Source organism: Rhinatrema bivittatum, chromosome 9, assembly GCF_901001135.1.
Source record: "Rhinatrema bivittatum chromosome 9, aRhiBiv1.1, whole genome shotgun sequence".
NCBI lineage: Eukaryota > Metazoa > Chordata > Amphibia > Gymnophiona > Rhinatrematidae > Rhinatrema > Rhinatrema bivittatum.
This window is the reverse complement of record NC_042623.1, coordinates 188,535,543-188,556,721: the sequence shown is the minus strand read 5'-3', so window position 1 is coordinate 188,556,721 and position 21,179 is coordinate 188,535,543. Positions and strand designations below refer to the sequence as shown.

The window sequence follows — 21,179 nt, the reverse complement described above, 5'->3', positions numbered from 1 at the left end:
ACCAGCACTGGGAGCTATTGCTAGGACGGTGATGTACAGTTTTTGTGTTTTGTTGTTTTGTAGAATTTGGTTATTCGTGCCCACTGGGGGTAAAATGATGGACCCTTGCTGGGGTATTTGTCGGACCAAGCTAATTTCACTAGAGCATCTAAAAAGAACATCCAAAATGAGTGAAGAGTATGGATATTGAAGAAATGAAGTGGAAAGCTGATCCATAATTAAGGACATTTACATGGATATAGTCATTATGGAAGAGAAATAGAAGTGAACTTTTTTTTTTTTTTTTTTTTTTAAATTATCAATAAATGATTAGAGAGAAGTTAGGTTGATGAGCATGAGTGATTGTGTGCAGCATATGAGATAATCGGCGCAAGGAGTGATTTTAGTTGGTAGTGATTATGAATGAGGGCCAAGTATGTCGGTAAGATGTATGTGATGCGGTTTTTAACTGATGTGTTGTATTTAGCATAGTGTTCCTGCATGATTAACATGTAATGCTATCATTGATATATTTGAATTTCTAGTATAAAATGTATATTAAGATTGCATATTAAGATTCTGGAATTTATAAACAGATTTAGCTTTCTCATCATTGTCTACAATATTGGCATACTTATTGAGCATTGCTAAATTATACCTTTGTTGTATTTTTTATCTTGAGGGGAAGATACGTTTATACTTTTTTTTTTTTTTAAACTTTAATGCAAGTGCAAGGACGGTAACTTTTAAACACGGCTGCATTGTCACGTGTAAATGGCTTCTGAAAACTGCTAAAATATATGCTGCATTTAATCCATTGAAAATTACTTCTTAAGCCTATGAAATCTGACCCCACACAAATGTCAATCTTTCTGGCAGACACAGGGATAGTGGAGGTAAGTATACACTGCAGAGTTTCTTGCAAGCAAAGCTAACTAGAGAGCAAATGGCTTTCTAAAAATACTAAGGAGAGAGAGAAATAATTTGCTTTAAATTAATTGAACCTTTATTTTTAAATTGCATCCATACTTCTACTAAAAGGTCAAGTGGTTGCTCACCATGTCATAATCCTTGAACTAAACTTGGCCTCGAATGCCTCTAGGTATTCTTTCCCACAGACTCGTTGCCTCCCAACCTTACAAAGAGGATGGGATCCATATGATGTGGATTGCTGCGCCAATGAAATGTGTCAGACTGCAAAGAATATGACCTTCCATGTCTGTGCGGCCTCATCTCTCCCAAACCAAAGGATGGATTTCTTTACTGACAAATTACCCTCATCTCATTCAAGAGAGGGATGATGGACCCTCTGTGCTAATCCCATTTCCATGTGTGCTTAATGGTGATCTAGCTTCTATTCGGGCTGATGTATCACTGTCATCTTTGGAGAAAAATACAGTATGAAGTCATCTCTTGTTCCAGTGTCATGCCCTTAAATACAGCTGATGTTAAAGAGGGCCACACTGTCTGTGCACCAAATGTCAAACCTCGGTTTTGGTTTGTTTTTTTATTATCTTAAATGAGATCTGCAAAGCGTCAGTATAACATAGCCACAGCTTTGAATCAGAGAGAGATTGCAATACATGGTTTTATTAAAATAATTGCCCAATGTGCTTCGCCACAATGACACAAAGGGATTAACTTTTAGTGGGACAAAAGGGTATATGTCGGTGTACAGTTTAATTCAATCCCTCTCTGGTAATGATGCTTAATGGCTAAATGAGCACCACTGCTATGACTCTACCAGAAACAACTAGAAAGCTATCAACTCATTTTAGCCGGGGCTCTTTACAGATGTTTGATTACAGTTATTTGCTGCCCCCTTTGCTCACTGGATTTGAAGCACAATCCTCCGGCAACTCTGGTCTTCGGTGAAAATAAATCTTTCCCAGATCTGTACTAAAGTTCAAAGCCGCATGTCAGCATAGCTGAGAGAGAGTCAGCTGTACTGAGGCACACAGTCACAGATGGATTGCATTATCACATTGTACCATGTCCTTGCCAAAGGCAAAAATAATTTTGCAACTAAAAATTACTCTTCCAGTTCCGTGAATGGCGTGCAGCAGGGCACACAGCCCCATGTTACCACCTGCATGATGACCTCTGAGTTTCCTTGTTATAGGGTCCAGCAGGGGGTTAGATATTATCTAAGTCATGGAAGAGCATTTCACACGTATGTTAGACTGAAATGCTTCTGTGAAGATGCAGTTCTGTGCACTACAGCTATAAAGATTTAAGGATTTCCACTAAATTCCATTGCCCTGTTTCTATTTTTTGTAGCGCGAGTGAGCGTTTCTCTGTTTGCAGGCTGTGCTATCTTTTACTGAACCAAGGTAAGAATTATCTAAAGAAGTTGCAGTAGATGAGCTTGTTTAAGACTAATTATGTGGGTGGTACAGGAGGAAGTGTTTTGCATATTTAATTAACTTACCAAAAACAATATCCTTGGAGGTTTTGACAAACCATCAAACTCTATCATTTCTTTAATGTCTGCAAACTTATCTCGGTGGAAACTTCACATAGATGAGCAGCTAACGACCACCATCACGAGAGAGATAATGATGTAAGAAAATAACTATTGCACCATACTAGGTGCAAGACAGGGCCAGGTCATGAATAATTACCAAGCACATGCTTTTCCTGACTCCATTTCAGCTTCCATTCTCAATATACTCTGGGCTAGTTATAATAGTAAAGCTCCTTTCATTTTCGACTTTAATTCATATACAGGCCCATACAGTAAACTGCACGGGAGAGCCGGCGCTCCGAGGCGAGCACCCGCTCTCCCAACACGCGCCCAGGCCACTCTCCTGGGCACGCGATTCAGAATTTAAATTAGGGACCGCGCTAATAAGGAGGCGCTAGGGACACTAGCGCATCCCTAGCGCCTCCTTATTGGCGGAAGCGGCGGCTGTCAGAGGGTTTGACAGCCAACGCTTAGTTTTACCGGCGTCGGTTGTTGAACCCGCCGACAGCCACGGGTTCGGAAAACGGATGCCGGCAAAATCGAGCGTCCGTTTTCCTACCCACGGGCAGACTTTTTTTTTTTTAAAATAAGATTTTTATTTTGGGGGTCTCCGACTTGTTATCGCTATGCCCGGTGCCATCTGAAATTAAAATGTGCGGCTTGGCCGCACATTTTGCTTTCTGTATTGCGAGTAAATACCTAATAGGCTCATCAACATGCATTTGCACGTTGCGGGCGCTATTAGTTTCGGGGGGGGGGGGGGGGGGGGGGGGTTGGCCACGCGTTTTCCACTCCCTATTACCCCTTACTGTATAAGGGGTAATAATAGCACGTCAAAAACGCGTGTCCAAACAGGGGCTAAGAGTGCGCTCGGCCGAGTGCACCATTCTGTATTGGCCTGATAGTTAGTAAGCAGGAGTACACCAGGCATGGGTTCCTGGTATATTCCATTTTTGTATAAAGAATACAGTACTACATATAATCCACAGACCAATCCAAATCATAACAGTTCCTGTACGTTTTTCCATATGATCAGGACAAGGACTATAATGTATGTAGTTTATTATGTATGCTTCAGCTGTAAATCACTTAGAGCCTAGGCAGTAAGAGATAAATAAATGTAAATATATACGAACCAGGGAAATCAGGGTTCATATCCCACTGCCACGCCTCATGACTTTGGGCAAGCCACTTTTATCCTTGTTCCCTCAGGTACAAAATTAGATTGTAAGCCTTCTAGGGATAGGGGAAATATCTACAGTACCTGAACGTAATCCGCTCTGAAGTGCAGAAAAACGGCATATAAATTATAATAAATAAATAAATGCATTTCTTGTTTGAAAAGGAAATGTATAGGAGTTGGAGACACATGCACACTGATTCTGGGATGCTGGCTAGCTGTGGGAAGGGGAGGAGGAATAGAAGGAGCGGTGCCTGGGGGCAGGGAATTAGAAGCAGGGGCAGAGTAATGAGGGGGGAATGAGGAAGATAAAGATAGTGTTAATGTGCTGCTTGTGAGCTAGGTTTCCTACTGAGGGCTTAGGGTATGTAAAGGGGGGTCATCAAAATGCCCCTTACTAAATTAATCATAATCCTCTCAGAACCTGCATGTATTGAGTTACAGCGAGTAGCAGCGTGTAGCCTGCCCTCACACTCCCCAGCGGGAGGTGTCTTTCAGGGAGCGTGCGTTTAACAAAACTCAGCAGCTCATGCCCTGTGAGAGGTTACAAGGACCCAAGGGTGTGGTACGGGCCACCTAGGGCCAAGGAGATTTTCTTGGGATCTAAGGTGGAAAGGACCAGGAGGAGATGCAAAGAAGGTAGTCAGCCCCATCCGCCTCATACTTTGAGGGAGATTACTTCAGTGTAGTGCTCTGGAGAATGGATTTCTGGCTGGAGTCAGCCTGAGGACTGCTAGACTGGAAAAAGTCTATTTGCAGAGTTAGCACTGAAAGAACCTGTCAATAGAGAATCTTCTAAGGTTGTAGCAGAAGGAATTTCTGGTTTCCTAAAGTGAAGGAGTCTGCATCCAGCTTGAAGTGGACAGGGAAGGGCCTTTTAAGAGGATTTCCTGCTAGAATACTCAGAATTACCAGTGACTGTGTCTGTGAATTACTGGATTTTCTTTTCAGTACTGAAGTGCACAATTCCAAAGTGCAAATGCTGTGAATTTTCATATGCAATCAAGTTAACTAGTAAAAGGATTTATTTTTTGAACAACCCTAAACTGGTGTCTCTTTTACCTTTTAGCTTACTGGGACTTGGGCTAGAATACCTCCAGATAGCCTAAAGGCCTTGAAAGGCCTTTCTCCCAAGTCAGGAAAGCAACCCGGCTGCATGGATCAGAAGGTGACCCCAGCAATCCCAAGGGAGCCCCTAAGCCCTGCTAAGTTTATGTAAGAGGTTACCCGCATTTTTAAGAAAGGTCAATACACCAGTTCACCTCCAAAGCATTCGTTTGTCCTTGAAGGACTAAGGGAGGCTAAGTTGGACAGGACATTCCTAGCCTCTAGTTATTATCACATTTGAGCACACTTTTAACTTGCAGACAGCTATCTCATCCATCCTGTCTGGACTGAATACACACAGGAGCGGATTCTTCATTTACACTGAGCAGAAGAGGTAACTGAGCTGGAGCAGCAGAGAACATTAGGAAATAAATGCTTGGATTTTAACCATTTTGCCTTTTTGGGACAAATACTCATGGATTATTTTCATTCTCACATTCATTTCTCTCTTACAAACTGGTACTTTTGAGGGAATTTTTCCAGCAATGATTCTCAGTCCTGTCTTGGAAGCACATGTAACAGATCTGGTTTTCAGGACATCGAGAAGGAATATACATGAGATTAATTTGCATACCCTGGAACCCAGTATATGCAAATATACATCATGCATATTCATTATGGCTCATCTGAAAACCAGACTGGTTAAGTGTGCCTGCAGACCTGGATTGAAAACCATTTTCAAAATGCAGTCTATTGAGTCAAATCCATTGAGCACTTCAAATCAACCTCTGTCTTACCCAGGCACACTCATCACAGTGCTGAAGTATCAAGTGTGCCACTTAATGAACTCCGATAGTCTCAGCACAGAAGTGGAGAAGTGTGTTCTTGGAGGCAGGAGTGCTAGGATGTTAAAAACACCTCCCAAACTTCAGTTACCTACCATTTGCCAGAGGAGACAAGTGTCCCAGTGCATGCTGCACTTTACCTGACCTATAATCACAGCCCCCCTCCCCTATTTCCTGCAGCAGTTCAGGGATATATTCCGCAGCAAAGTTTCTGAAATTCTGCAGCAATTGTCATAAAAACTAATTCCACACCGGGTCAAATTAAGGGTCCATCAAACCCAGCATCCTCTCTCCGCATCACAAGTAACTGGCAGGATCCCAAAGAACAGATCCAATCTTTCCTATTCATAACCATGTAGTGGCTTTCCTAGGTCTATATGGCTAATAGCGTTTATGGACAAAATCCTCCAGCAATTTGTCCAAAGAATTTTTGAACCCTGCTATGTTAACTGCTTTCACCACACCCTCAACACATTTCAGATCTTCCCCTCTTCTCCTTGGCCTCCTGCAGCACATCTCCACTCACCCCTGGGCCTGCAAACAACCTATTCCCCCATCCAGGACATCAGCAAGAAGACAAACCAAATCCAGGTATAGCATCTTAACAAATTTAAGTATTCTGCATATTAAATAATATACATTTATTTTGCATAAAAAAAAGCATTTGCTTAGCTGTAACAGGGTTTCTCCGAGGACAGAGGGATGTTAGTCCTCACATACTGGGTGACATTATCAAATGGAGCCCAGACACAGAAAATATCTCAAAGTTTCTATAACTTTGACTTGCCACATTGGGCATGCCCAGCATGCCCTATACCACGTGTCCACATGGGGTCCCTCTTCAGTCTTATAACAAAGAATTATATATAAATCAACAAATAGGAAAAAAACCACCTCTGCAGGGAGGCGGGCGGGTTTCGTGATGACTAATATCCTGCTGTCCTCAGAAAACACTTGTTACAGATAAACAACTACTTTCTCCAAAGACAAGCAGGATGGACGTCCTAACACATGGGTGAATCCCTAGCTACGGATACCCAAACCAGGTGCCAACGGGCACAACAACAATGGAGCTATTGGTAACTGAGTGGGAGACAGCCTGAACCCAAACAACTGGCTCTACGCAGGAGAGAGTTGGGTTCTACACCTCAAACAACATTCCGAAGGACAGACTGACCAACCCTGTAGTCGCGTCAGCCATCCTTATCCAAGCAATGGTGAGATGTGAATGAATGACGAGAACTCCACATCACAGCCTTGCAGAACTCCTCCATGAGAACTACTCGTAAGTGGGCCACTGATACTGCCATGGCTCAGAAAGAATGAGCCTCGACATGACCCCCAATTTGCAGTCCTGCCTAGGTATAACATAAGGAGATGCAATCTGCTAGCCAATTCGATAGTGTTTTGGGCAATGGCAATGCCCAGCCTATTCCTATCAAAAGAAACAAAAAGTTGGGTGGACTGTCTATAGGTTTCAATCCACTCCAGACGGAATGCTAAGGCTTGCTTGTAGTTCAAACTCTGCAGGACTCTTTTGCCTTGGTACAAATGGGGCCTGGGAAAGAATGTTGGCAGTACAATGGACTGTTTAAGATGAAAGTCTGTCACCAGCTCAGATATGCAAGACCACCCTATGATGATAAAACAGTGTTAGGTGGTTAAGTCACTAAGGCCTGGAGCTCGCTGACCATCACCAAAAATATGACCTTCCAGTTCAGGTACTTCAGGTCACAGGTGCACAGCAGCTCCAAAGGAGCTTTCATTAGCTGAACACACACCACGTCGAGGTCCCAAGACCTTAGGGGAGGCTTCAAATGAAGCAGGCCCCGCAAGAATCATACAATTATAGGCTGTACAGAGATGGGCATACCATCTACACCATGGTGGTATGTCAATTGCACTGAAATGAACTCTAACGGTGTTGGTTTTTAAGCCAGCTTCCAATAGGTGTTTAAGGTAATCAAGCAGTTTTGTGTGGTGCAGGAGAATAGATCTAGGGCCTTCTGCTCACACCACATGGAAAACCCCAAGATGCAGTCACCACATGGTAAACCTCCTCTTCAGTCTATAGGACTTTCGAGAAGCCACCAGGACCTAAATCACATCCTATGAGAGATTGAGGATTACAGAATTAACCTCTCAATTTCCAGGCTGTGAGCGACAGGGCCTGGAGATTGGGATGTCACAACTTACCTTGATCTTGCATGATGAAATCTGGAGAAGTCCCCAGACTGATTGGTCTCCGGATGGACAACTCCCGTAGGAATGGAAACCAGACCTATCTTGGCCAATAATGGGCTATGAGGATTATAATCCCCTTGTCCTCGCGAAGCTTCAAGAGAGTCTTCGCCACTAAGGAAATTGGAAAGTACACGTACAGAAGACCATTGCCCCAATGTCAGGCAAGAGCGTCCAAGGCTGGTTTACTGTCTGTCCTGTACAGGGAGCAGAAATGAGGCACATTTCTGATGCAAGGGGTCGCAAAGCGATCCATGTCCAGGCTCCACCAGAGGCGGAATATCTGATTCACATCTCCCTGGTCCAGGGACCACTCGTGGAGTCTGAAGGCACGACTCAATCTGTCTAACATGTTATCCATCCCGGGCCAAGTACATGGCCCTGAGCCACATCCGGTGGGTCAGGACCCATGACCACATCTGAACCACTTCAGACACAAAAGGTACAAGCCCATACCTCCCTACTTATTGACGTACCACATTGCCACCTGGTTGTTGGTTTGAATGAGAACAACTTTGTTGGACAACCGATCTCTGAAAGCCCATAACACGTACCTGGTTGCCCAGAGCTTCAGGAAATTGATTTGGCAACATCTTTCCAGGGCAGACCAGAGACCCTGAGTGCTGAGCCCATCTACATGAGCTCCCCATCCCAGGGTGGACACATCAGTGGTTAGGACAATTTGGGTAGGACGACTTCAGAATGAGATCCCCATTCCAGATTTGAAAGTACCCACCACCACCAAAGAGTCCCAGAGAGGCAAGATGACTCTGACGTGATCCTAGAGGTTCTGCATGGCCCGGCACCACTGTGACCCTCAAGGTCCATTGGGCCCTGTACATGTGTAATTGTGCCAAGTAAGTGGCTTGATTGGTTGTGGCCATATGGCCCAGCAACCTCAACATTTGCCATGATAGCACCTTTTGGCTCTGCTGAATCTATGTCATCATGGTCATCAAAGTGATGGCCCTTTGATGGAGCAGGAAGGCCTTGGCCTGAGCCATATCTAGCAGGGCTCCTATAAAGTCCAATCGATGAGACAGGCTGAGATGGGACTTTGGGTAGTTGATGACGAGCCCTAGTAACTCCAACACCGGATGGGGTCAAGCGCATGGACCTGACAGCCTCTGCTTGAGATGTGCTCTTGACCTGTCAATTGTCCAGATAAGGGAAAACATGGACCCCAGCCTGCGGAAGTGCACTGCACCATGGCCAGGCATTTTGTGAAGACCCATGGGGCTGATGCTAGCCCAAACAGCAACACCCGATACAGGAAGTGCAGTTTTCCAACCATGAAGCGGAGATATTCTGGTGTTTTGGGAAGATCTTGATGTGTGTGTATTACGTCCTTCAGATCGAGGGAGCATAGCCAGTCCCTTTTTGCAAAAGGGGGATCAAGGTGCTCAGGGAAACCATCTTGAACTTTACTTTTTGATAAATTTGTTCAAGTACTTAGATCTGGGGATGGGATGGAGTCCTCCTGTTTTCTTTGGAATCATGAAGTACCTGGAGTAAAAACCCCACCCTCTTTGCCCTGCTGGAACAGGCTCAACCATTCTGACCGTTAAGAGGGAGGAAAGCTCCGTTAGTAGTACCTCCTTATGCACTACCGGAAGGCAATTTGGTAGGACACCCAATAGTTTCAATTGGTACCCCTGATAGACGATGAAAAGAACCCACTGGTCTGAAGCTATACTGGTTTGCAAACCATAGCTTGCTCCCCGACCGGCAGATCCATCGCCCTGGGTATGGGTAACTGCACTATGCTCCCTATGACCTAATCAAAACCCGCCCCTGGAGCTGACTGGAGTCAGCTGGGCCTTGGGGGCTCTCTGCTGCCTGGGAGCGAGTACTTCCTCTGGCGAAATAAATTCTTCCTCTTTCCCGATCTTGCCAACCTCCTAGCAAAGGACAACAGGCCCAGAATGCTGGAGGAGAGCGGTTGGAGGGTTTGATGTTGGTCCTGGAGCTGAGCCACCGCATTCCTCACCCAATCTCCGAAGAAATTCTCCCCAGTACATGGCATGTCAGTGAGTCTTTCCTGTACCTCTGGTCATAGATCTGAGGCCCGCAGCCATGCCATTCTGTGGGCGCTGACTCCCGCTGCAGAGACATTCGATGCTGTCTAGAAAACATCGTAGGTCGCTTGGACCTCATGTTTTCTGTTCTCCAGGCCCTTATGCACCAGCGACATATGAGAGTATCCTGCTGCTGCTGCTGCTGCTGAGGCAGCTGCCCAGCCACCTCCTGCACCTGCTTACAGTTGTTCTGCGAGTACCAGCTCATGTAAAGCTAGTAGGAAGCTATGTCGTCGATCGCTCTGTGATCTTTCCCAGGGGGGTGCCGAGGAATGTGTCCTACACTGCTTGGCTCTCTTAAGAGCAGATTTGACTAACACTGAGATTGGTGAGGAAGCTGTCACTTATCGAACCTGGGAGCCTTTTGGACAAGGTAAACCCCCATCAGCCTTCTTATTCACGGGAGACACTGTGAGAGAGTACACCCATATCCTCAGCAGTAACTCCTTAAGGATATTGTGCACTGGAACTGCCATGATCTCCTGAAGAGACTTCACAAACTGGAGGATTTCAAGCATTTTTGTGCCAGGCATACTCCTCTTTCAATAACTGAAAGGGAATGGCTTCCATTATCGCCCTCACAAATCTTGCAAAGGTTAAGTCCTCAGGTGGAGACTTCCTTCGCTCTTCAGGAGGAGAAGGCTCTGACAAGAGAACCTCAGAGCCATCAGAGAAGGACTCCGAGGTGTCAGCCCGGCCCTCATTGAAACTGACAGAGAATGGGACCCAAGGTTTTTGGCCTTTGTCCAGAGGTGCAGACACCAGTGAAGCTGGACAGGGAGCTGCAGGCCTCGGTATCTCATCTGACCTAGGTGGAGCTTCCTTGTCCAAGGAAACAGCAATGATCATCATATCAGCGGGGGGGGGGGGGGGGCTGCGGTGCCCCGATGGGTACTGACACCGGCCCGGAAACCAACACCAGCTGGGTCGGTAAGGCACCGATGAGCACATGGAGTTTCTGCAACAGTGGCTGTAAGTCGGTAATACTGGTTTCGGTGTCACTGCTGCCACAGGACCAATGCTCCACATCATCTGCTCGACAGCTAATTAAACTCAATGCTCAAGCTCCTCCTCCTCAAATATTGCCAATGCCAACACTGACTGGGAAGGAGGAGGGGTTGCCAGTACCTCTTCGAAACCGAGAGGAGGATCGGTTACTGACATCAGGACCAGTGGAGACCATCGTGGACCCCTGGCACCAATGGAGGACTGTCGCTTCTTGCCGCAGGATTGCTTTGGCGCATTCCTGTGCCTGACACCAAGCATAAACAGGGACCAATGCTTCTTTGACTTCCCTCAATACTCAGCACGGTCTATCCTCGATGGCATTCCAACGAGAAGGAATCTAACATCCTTGGCCTGAGGAGCTGGATGGTGGCAAGTCTCCAGCACCCATAGCAGCTGACTGCACTGACAGAACAGACAGTTCCAATGTCGATGGCTCGGTGCCACTGGTGCAGCTCCGTGATTCTTCGATGCCATCGATGCTATGAGCTCTGTCTTCTCCGGCCCAGAGAGTTGTTCCATCTATTCAAGTCAAAAACAATGTCCCTTCAGGGTCATCTGGGCACATTTGCAGCAACCATGGACATCATGTGATACCCCCAGGTAGAAGACACATTCATCATGGGGTCTGAGATAGACATGGTCCTTGGACACCGAGGGCAGAGAGGGACCTCGTGATAAAGCAGAAAATGGAAAAGTTTTCCAAAGTACGCCAAAAAGGCTGAAAGTGTGCTCACCAACCGCTATCCAGCAGCTCCAAGGAAAAGAGGGACCCTGTGAGGACATGTGGCATAGGGCATGCTGGGCATGTCCAGTGTGGCAAATCAAAGTTCTAAAAACTTTGACATAAGTTTTCTGTGTTGGGGCTCCATCTGATATCACCTATGAATGAGGACTACCATCCTGCTTGTCCTTGGAGAATATTTTTCCAACCTTGCTTTGTGTCTAATTTATTTTGTTCTTTTGGCAATTTTGTGAATGAGGAAAGCAGAGCTGCTTACCTGTAACAGATGTTCTCCTAGGACAGCAGGATGTTAGTCCTCACACATACGTGACATCATCAGATGAAACCAGGCATGGAAAACTTATGTCAAAGTTTCTGGAACTTTGACTGTGCACTGAGCATGCCCAGCATGCCCTAAACCATGCATCCACGTGGGGTCCCTCTTCAGTCTGGTAACATAGAATTATGATTAAAATAAAAAACAGGAGAAACCTAACTCCATGGGGTGGCGGGCGGGTTTCTTGAGGACTAGCTTCCTAGGACAAGCAGGATGATAGTCCTCACACATGGGTGAATCCCTAGCTACAGGCTGCTCCCCAACACAATAAGGGACCAACAAGCACCAACCAGGTGCCAACGGGCACAACACAGTGCTGTTGCTAACAGAGGGGGAGATAGCCTGTACCCAAACAATGGGCCTTAGGCAGTGAGAGTTGGGTTCTACACCTCAAAAGGATTCCGAAGGACAGACTGGCTAAAACTACTGTCACGTCGGCCATCCCTATCCAGAGAGTAGTGAGATGCGAATGCGTGGAGAGAATTCCACATTGCAGCCTTGTAGATATCCTCCACAGGAACTGCTCAAAAGTGGGCCACCGACATTGCCATGGCTCTGACAGAATGAGCCTTGACATGACCCCCAAGATGCAGTCAGCCTGGACATAACAGAAGGTGATGAAGTCTGATAGCCAATTGGATATTGTCTGACAATGGCAACTCCCAGCCTATTCCTCTCAAAAGAAATAAAAAGTTGGGTGGACATCTATTGTCTTCTGTCGCTTCAGGGGCATCACGGAAGAAGCCGGCACCTTCCTGAGTCCAGCAGCATGCATCAAAGGTGACCAGTGCCGATGCTTCCTCAGCTTCCCTAGTGTGCTCGGCCCAGACTTTCCCAGTGCCAAGGTCGATAAACCAGATGTCTTCAACCTGGAAGAGACCGACAGGGGCTGATCCCCAGTGCCCCTATCCATCAGATGGCATCGATGACCATCAGTGCAGTTCCAAGATCCATCAGTGCACATGCCACAGATGCCAATGTCTCGGACTTCTTCAACCCAACAATGTTCTCCATCTTATTGAGTCGAGTATGACATCCCTTAGGGTTCGTCTGTGTGCACAAGCAGCAACCCCAGATGTCGAGCAATGCCCCCAGGGACACACACCTCATGAAGGTCCATAATGGACATGGTCCTCGGATACTGGGTGCATCAACGGAAACCAGACAAAGCTATGACAAATGAAAAGAAGGAGAAAAAACGTGTGACAGTGACGGCAGGTGATTGTCGCCGGCAGGTACCAAGGCACCGCCGCCATAGGGGGGATCAGAAGCGAAAATAAACTTTCTGAACCACCAAAAACACTGACTGAGGAGTCTAAGGGGAAACAAGAGGAACCCAGCATCTATGAAATGAGCAAAAACCAAAAAAATAATTGATGAAACAGTTTTCCAAGGAAATTTCCTGAAGAAAAGCCAAGAACTCACTTAACCGTGAAAGCTGCATGGAAAAAAAAAAAAGAGAGACTGAAGAGGGACCCCGTGCAGACACGTTATTTAGGGCATGCTGGGCATGCTCAGCGTGCACAAAGTTCCAGAAACTTTGACATAAATTTTCCATGCCAGGATACATCCGATGTCACCCATGTGTGAAGACTACCATCCTGCTTGTCCTAGAAGAATTTCAGGTATCATATGATGGGAAGAGGAAGAGCAGATCGCAGTGATGGGAAGAAGAGAAGGAGATAGGTTTGGGAGTGAAGGAATAGGGAGAATTGATATGGGAAGAGGATTGGGTATGAGATGGTGAGAAGATCAGTAATGGGGAGAGGAGAAAAAGGGATGATGGTGGTGGGAGGAGGAGCAGTGGTTCTGGGATCTTTTTAGCCTTACACTCCACTGTTCGCAGCGGCATATGATTTGACATACATAATCATAAAAACCTTTAAAAAATAAACAGACATATTTCGGTAACATTAAATAACTGAGAAATACCAACCCTTTTTCACTGCCTCATCAACTATTCCATGTACTCATAAGACACTGAAAACTATCAGTATGTTAGACATTTCCTATGCAATTAACTTTCAAATATTGCCTTACAAGAGCCATGTTTTTAAGGCTTTTTTGAATTCTGGCATCTGACATAATGTAAAGCGTCAGGCATGGTGTTCCACACCACCATTGCTGTAAACAAGCCTAAATATTCAACAAGACTCCACTCTATTTAAACAGCCCCCATCTTCTGTCGGGTTAAGAAGCACCCTGAAGAATGTGTCAGCTCCAGTTTAGAATACAAACAGGGTTTCAGTGAGTGACGTTTAAAACTAACTAAAAAGGCATACATTGCTGCAGGGTGAAATAATACAGCATAGTGATAGCACAAACACAGCCCAAGATCCAGTCTAGATAAGTTGCTTAAAGTTATATCAATCTTCTACATACTCCAATCAAATAAAGTAGCATGGAAAACGGGCGCTCAGTGTTGAGCGGCCGCTTTCCTAACACACGCCCAGCTATTTTTCCTGAGCATGCGATCAAATATTTAAATGAGGGGTTGTGCTGCTACGGAGGCGCCAGGGACAAATGTACACCCCTAGCTCCTCCATGACAGCGGGTGACCAGGAGAGGCCAGCTGTCAACGGGTTAGGAAAATGAACGCTCAATTTTACAAGTGCCCTTTTCCTAACCTGACCACGAGCACATTTTTTTTTCTGTCCTTTTTGTTCCTCCGACTTAATATAGAAACCTTTCTGGGCTGCTCTGGGCAGGCGTTACTTTCTGAGGGTAAAAATGGGCCGGGCGCACATTTTTGTTTTTGACTGAGGGAGAATAGCTAATACCCTCATCAACATGCATTTGCAAGTGTTGAGTGCTATTAGTTTCACAGGGTAGTTGGACGCACATTTTGGACGCACTAATCCTCTTATGAAATAAGGGGTTGTGGATGTGCGTCCCAAACCTGTGTCCAACTGCCTGCGTGTTAGACAAATTTCACAAAACTCTTCTTCTTATAGAAACAGCTGCACTTGGGGGGTGGATCCAAGATGGCCTCTTGAGAGGAAGCAACTCTCTGCTGCTCAACGTTACCCTCGAGAACTTTTGGAGATTTCTTTGAATTTTGTAAATATGCCACATAAGAGGAAAGGAAAGGTCAGGGTTTTTCCGCCCGAATCCTGCCCCCCCACCCCCACTGATCAGCGTTTAATTCGGGAGTTTGCGGTTCCCACAGCGGAATTGAGAGCTCTTACCCCCGCTGGTAAAACAGAGAGAGGAGCTCTGTTTTCACCTGGGGAAATATCGTTGAGCTCTCCTGATCCGCAACAACAACTGTTGGCTTCTCCCTCAGGGGACGTTGCTAGCGCTGAGGTGCCGGGAGGAAGCTGTACCAGCTTTTCCTAGCTGGACGGAGCTGTCGGCGTTGCGCCTGATCGGGTGTGGACTACCCCAGACCAGCAATTAGAGACCTCCGGAGAGAGTGGTGGAGTTACCGGAGATGTCCCGCTGGTAACATCTAGTGGGAAGGCTCTCGCGACTGGAACTAGACTGGTAAGTAAAGCCCCCTTGGAGATTATGAGACCGGCTGTTGTCGCGGTCTCATAATCCTTTGGGATTTAATAGCAGGTCTGTCTGCTACCTTTAAGGAACAATCCCACCGTTTACAGTCTGTTTCCTCTAAATTGGATATAGTTGCCCAAGATCACCAGCGAATTCTTGTGGATCACCTTACCGCTATTTAGAAGTTGGGGGAAGATTTAAGAAATTTAAAGGACACAACTGCAGTTATTGCCCGGGAGCGTTTATCCTCAGTAAGGAGACTGGAATTTTTGGAAAATTCTATTCGATATTTCAATTTGCGGTTGTTAAATTTCCCAAAGGTAAATGGTGAACTACCCTTGATTACCTTTAAAAAAAAAATATCTGGGTGATTATATTAAAGATACCCCCGGATAAAGTTCCAGCTGTTAAGAGAACTGTTTTCCTTTCACAGAGGCAAAACTCACCTAGGCCTAACGTTGCAGAGATTTTATCCAACTTAACAGAATATTTAGAGAATTCCACAGCAGAAGTTACAGGCAGAACAACTCAGTGACTTTTTAATCTGAGCAAAATTTGAATACAGTAAAGCGTTTCTATTTTAAGAGTGTAAATATTCCATACCTGGGTGGCCTGGTGCATGTCTATCCAGACTTAGCCAGGTCCACCCAGATACGTCGGAAGGCTTTTCTGGTTATGAAACCTGAAGTTGTTTCTTTGGGTGCAAGTTTCCTTTTAAAATAAGTGAGTGCATAGTGAAATTACAAGGTAACGCATATTTTCTTTGTTGTTGAACATTTACGGGAGTTCCTGAACACTAGGAGATTAGTTCCTGTTATTAATTTGTAGTGAGGGTGGATCATAAATTGAGATATGCTTGTGGGGGTTCCTCTCATGCTACCATTTTCTTTTGCTTATATGTAATTTGTATTGAATCTCCTATATTTTCTTCCTTCTCCCCCTAAAATTTCCTCTATGATGTTAGAGTGTGGGAAATTTTTTCTTTTGGATTTGATTATTCTGTAGAAATTGTATGTTTTCCTGAAGGAAAATTCAATAAAAAAGAAAAAAAAAAAAAAAAAGAAACAGCTACACTCATATCTGACCTCTAGCCATCAAGTTTATTTATATTGTATTTATTCTGATTTACTACAAGCCTTTCTGAATTAGGAATCCACCCAAAGTGAACGTATTTCAATACATTTTAGCAGTCACAATTGTGAAGGATGTGGCAGTTTAACAGCTTAACTTCAAGCTGCCAGGAATGCTCTCTCAATGTCCCAGCATCGCTTTTTGAGTCCCTAAGCACCATTCTGGCTCCTGAGGGGTGGGAACAGATGCCAAACTATCAGCGGTCTCAGCCTGCCTCTACTTATGCATCTACCTGCAAGGCACCAGACTCCAGTTTGAGGGCAACCAGAGTACTTTTTTTTTTCCTTGACACTGCCCTCAATGCCTCTCCCCCCTCCACATCCCCAGTCCTCTTCCCAGGTCTCTCTCTCCCTCCTTTGCACTGGTCTGGTAACAGGAAGAGGAGAAAGAGAGCAGCCGCACGTCCAGCTCCGTCCTCCTCGGCTGCCGCCCAGGACCCTGTTGATATTTTGAATCTGTGGGATCAGCACAGGAGCTGGTGAGGAAGAGTTAACAATGCACCACAGGGACAGCCTCAATCTCCTCACCCTGGCTTGGCCCCCCCATCTACACGGCAATTTCACAGGCAAACTCTGTGGGAAGAGGGCCTCCCTATATCTCATTAAATATATATACATGGAGTCCATTTTCAATATTCGGTAATTGTACAGTGAGCACATAATTTCAAATATGCACATTACAACCTAATTTTCAAACATAAATTGAGTCTGAATATTGGTTAGTTATATGGCTAAACAAAGTTACCTAACTTTACTCACTGTACGAAGGGGCATAAAGATATAAAAGTAAATGGCATGCCTTCACCTATCCTCAATGGCAGGAGTGGTCTGCTTCAGAATACTGCGCACACCTGACATAAGTAGCCCTGGTAGTATGATCTGAAACAAAGCATCTGAATCCTTAAAGTTCAGGAAGAACAGCTTTGTTGTTCCAATGAAAAATAAAGTTAACTGAGGCAATCTGACAAATCCATGAACACACTCTGTACAAAAGTCAGCACATTATACTGGGATCACTTTGGGGTAACCTGAGTTCCTTTAGATTGTCTCAGAGGGTCATAAGAACATAAGATATGCCATACTGGGTCAGACCAAAGGTCCATCAAGGCCAGCATCCTGTTTCCAACAGTGTCCAACCAAGTCACAAGTACCTAGCAAGTACCCAAACATTAAATGAATAGATACCAAGCTACTAATCCTTATTGATTAATAGCAGTTTATGGACTTCTGCTATAGGAACTTATCCAAACCTTTTTTAAACCCAGTTATACATCCTCTGGCAATGAATTTCAGAGCTTAATTTATTTATTTATTTTATTTATTTAACTCTTTTTTTATACCGGCGTTCGTAGGACACATCACGTCGGTTTACAAGTAACTGAGAAAGGAATTACAATGAACGAGGACAGGGTTAACTGGATAATATACAAAAGTACAATAGAAGAGAATCAACGAGCAGAGTTACAACTTTTTGCATTCAAGTTAGGAATAGATATGCAAATGAACTTATAAACAATGTTAAAGAGGCATGTGCACTTAAGAACTTAGCATATGAAAATTATTTACAGTGTAGGGAGTCAAGGGCACGGATGTACAGCGAAATGCTGGTGCAGGGGGGAGAGGGGAGGGAGGGAGAGAGGAGGGAAAAGGAGCCGGGGTAGAGGGAAAAGGGGTACATTAGAGCAAGGGTATTTTCAGGGAGAGGTTGCTGGGGGGGAAAGAGCGGGGTGGTGGGAGACTAAGGGGCGCTAGGGGAGGGAGCGGGGGGGGGGCACTGGGAGGGTGTAGGGGAGGTCAGGGGGAAGGTATATAGGCTGAGCGTGAGCTGTGGTGGTTCAAGGAGGACTAAGACTAGGATTGAGAGGAATTGGGGTATGCCTGTCTAAAGAGCCATGTCTTGATTCCTTTTTTGAAATGGCTCAGGGACGGTTCTAAGCGGAGTTTGACGGGGAGGGAATTCCAGAGGGTGGGGCCCGCAATGAACTGAGTAAAAATAATTTTCTTCTATTTGGTTTAAATGAGCTGCTTGCTAACTTCATGGAGTGCCCCCTAGTTCTTGTATTATCCAAAAGAGTAAATAACCAATTCACATTTAACTGTTCAAGTCATTTCATGATTCTGTAGACCTCTATCATATCCCCCCTCAGTCTTCTCTTCGCCAAGCTCAACAAGCCTAACCTCTTTAGCCTTTCCTCATAGGGAGCCATTCCATACCCTTTTATCATTTTGGTTGCTCTTCATTGTACTTTCTCCAGTGCGACTATATCTTTTTTCACATGTGGTGACTAGAACTGCACACAGTATTCAAGGTGTGGTCTTACCATAGAGTGATACAGAGGCATTATAACATCCTCCGTTTTATTAACCATTCCCTTCCTAATAATGCCTAACATTCTGTTTGCTTTTTTGACCGCCACAGATTTCAATGTATTATCCATTATAACGCCCAGATGTCTTTCCTGGGTGGTAATTCCTACTGTAGAACCTAACATCGTGTAACCACAGAAAGGAGTATTTTTCCCTATATGCATCATTTTGTACTTGTCCATATTAAATTTTATCTGCCATTTGGATACCCAGTCTTCCAGTCTCACAAGTTGCTCCTGCAATTTATTACAATCCACTTGAGATTTAACTACTCTGCATAATTTTGTGCCATCTGCAAATTTAAGCATCTCACTCATCGTGTCCCTTTCCAGATCATTTATAAATATATTTAAAAAACACCGATCCGAGTACAGATCCCTGAGGCACTCCACTGTGAAAACAGATCATATAATCCTACTCTGTTTCCTCTCTTTTAACCAGTTTGTTTATCCACGACATGCCTCCTATCCCATAACATTTTAGTTTTCTTAGAAGCCTCTCATGAGGGACTTTATTGAACACCTTCTGAATATCCAAATGCACCACATCTACTGGATCACCTCTGTCCACATGTTTATTCACCACCTCATAAAAATGTAGATTTGTGAGGCAAGATTTCCCTTAGCTAAAATCCATGCTGGCTGTGTCCCAATAAACCCCATCTATCTAAATGTTCTGAGATTTTATTCTTTATAACAGTTTCCACGATTTTTCCAGGCACTGAAGTCAGGCTCACCAGACTATAGTTTCCGGGATCTCCCATGGAGCCCTTTTTAAATATCGGGGTTTCATTGGCCACCCTCCAAGTCTTCAGGTACAATGGACGATTGTAATGATAGCTTACAAATTTTTACTAACAGATCTGAAATTTCATTTTTGAGTTCTTTCAGAACCCTGGAGTGTATACCATTTGGTCCAGGCAATTTACTATCCTTCAATTTGTCAGTCTGATCTACATTTTGCAGGTTCACTATAATTTGGTTCAGTTGATCTAACTCATCACCCTTGAAAACCATCTCAGGAATGGATATCTCCCCAACATCCTCTTCAGTAAACACCGAAGAATTAATTTAGTTTTTCCGCAATGGCCTTAATCTTCCATAAGTGCCCCTTTAACCCCTCGATCATTTTATCCTTCACACAACTCCTCTCCCCCTCCACATCCCCAGTCCTCTTCCCAGGTCCCTATCCCTCCTTTGCACTGGTCTGGTGACAGAAGAGGTGAAAAAGAGTGGCTGCATGTCCAGCTGTGTTCTCCTCCTTCTCGGCTGCTGTCCAAGGTTCCAAATGACTCTCTCGCAGGCTTTCTGCTTTGGATATATTTTTTTTAAAGGTTTTTATTATTATTTTGCCTCTACAGCCAACTTCTTTTCAAATTCTCTATTAGCCTATCTTAAAAATGTCTTATATTTAATTTGCCAATGCTTGAGCGTTATCCTGTTTTCCTCTGATGGCTCCTTCTTCCAAGTTTTGAATGAAGATCCTTTGGCAAAAATAGCCTTTCACCTCACTTTTTAACCATGCCAGCAAACATTTGGCCTTCCTGTAACCTTTCTTAATGCATGGAATACATCTGGACTGTGATAAGATTGTTTTAAAATACCATGTCTGTGGCTGTTGAACACTCTTTACTTTTGTAGCTGCATTTTTTAACTATTTTCTTCATTTTGTTAAAGGTTCCCTTTTGAAAGTTTAGGGCTAAAGCCATGGATTTACTTACTATCCCCCTTCCCGTTATTTGATCATGTTATTATCACTATTGCCAAGTGGCCACACTACTATTACCTCCCTCACTATAAGAACATAAGAAATGCCATACTGGGTCAGGCCAATGGTCCATCAAGCCCAATATCCTGTTTCCAACAGAGGCCAATCCAAGTAACATGTACCTGGCAAGTACCCAAACATTAGATAAATTATAGGTTACTATTGCTTATTAATTACCGTAATAGCAGTTTATGGATTTAACTTCTAGGAACTTATCCAAACCTTTTTTAAAACCCAGTAACAATAACTGCTGAAATCACATCCCCTGGAAATGAATACCAGAGTTTAACTATAAGCTGAGTGAAAAAGAATTTTCTTTGATTTGTTTTAAATGAGATACTTGTTAACTTCATGGAGTGCCCCATGGTCCTATTATCTGAGAGAGTAAATAATCAATTTATATTAACTTGTTCAAGTCCTTTCATGATTTTGTAGACTTCTATCATATTCCCCCTCAGTCGTCTCCTTCTCCAAACTGAACAGCCCTAACTTCTTTAGCCTTTCCTCATAGGGCAGC

The 21,179-nt window shown here is 44.5% G+C and overlaps 1 protein-coding gene and 1 long non-coding RNA gene across 10 annotated transcripts in view; one reads left to right on the top strand and one right to left on the bottom strand.

Moving 5' to 3' along the window:
• LPP (LIM domain containing preferred translocation partner in lipoma) overlaps positions 1-21,179 on the bottom strand; it is a 937,968-nt gene that overhangs the window by 621,073 nt on the left and 295,716 nt on the right. The gene's annotated exons all lie outside the window — the stretch shown is intronic.
• The window catches only part of LOC115099541, a 61,013-nt gene that overhangs the window by 25,276 nt on the left and 14,558 nt on the right, over positions 1-21,179 (top strand). The window contains exons 1-2 of one of the 2 annotated variants that reach the window (XR_003858825.1): positions 1,964-2,152; positions 2,260-2,312. This is a non-coding gene — a long non-coding RNA (uncharacterized LOC115099541). Of the gene's footprint in view, positions 1-1,963; positions 2,153-2,259; positions 2,313-21,179 lie in introns of those variants that run through there. The other variant, XR_003858824.1, reaches the window with a different exon arrangement.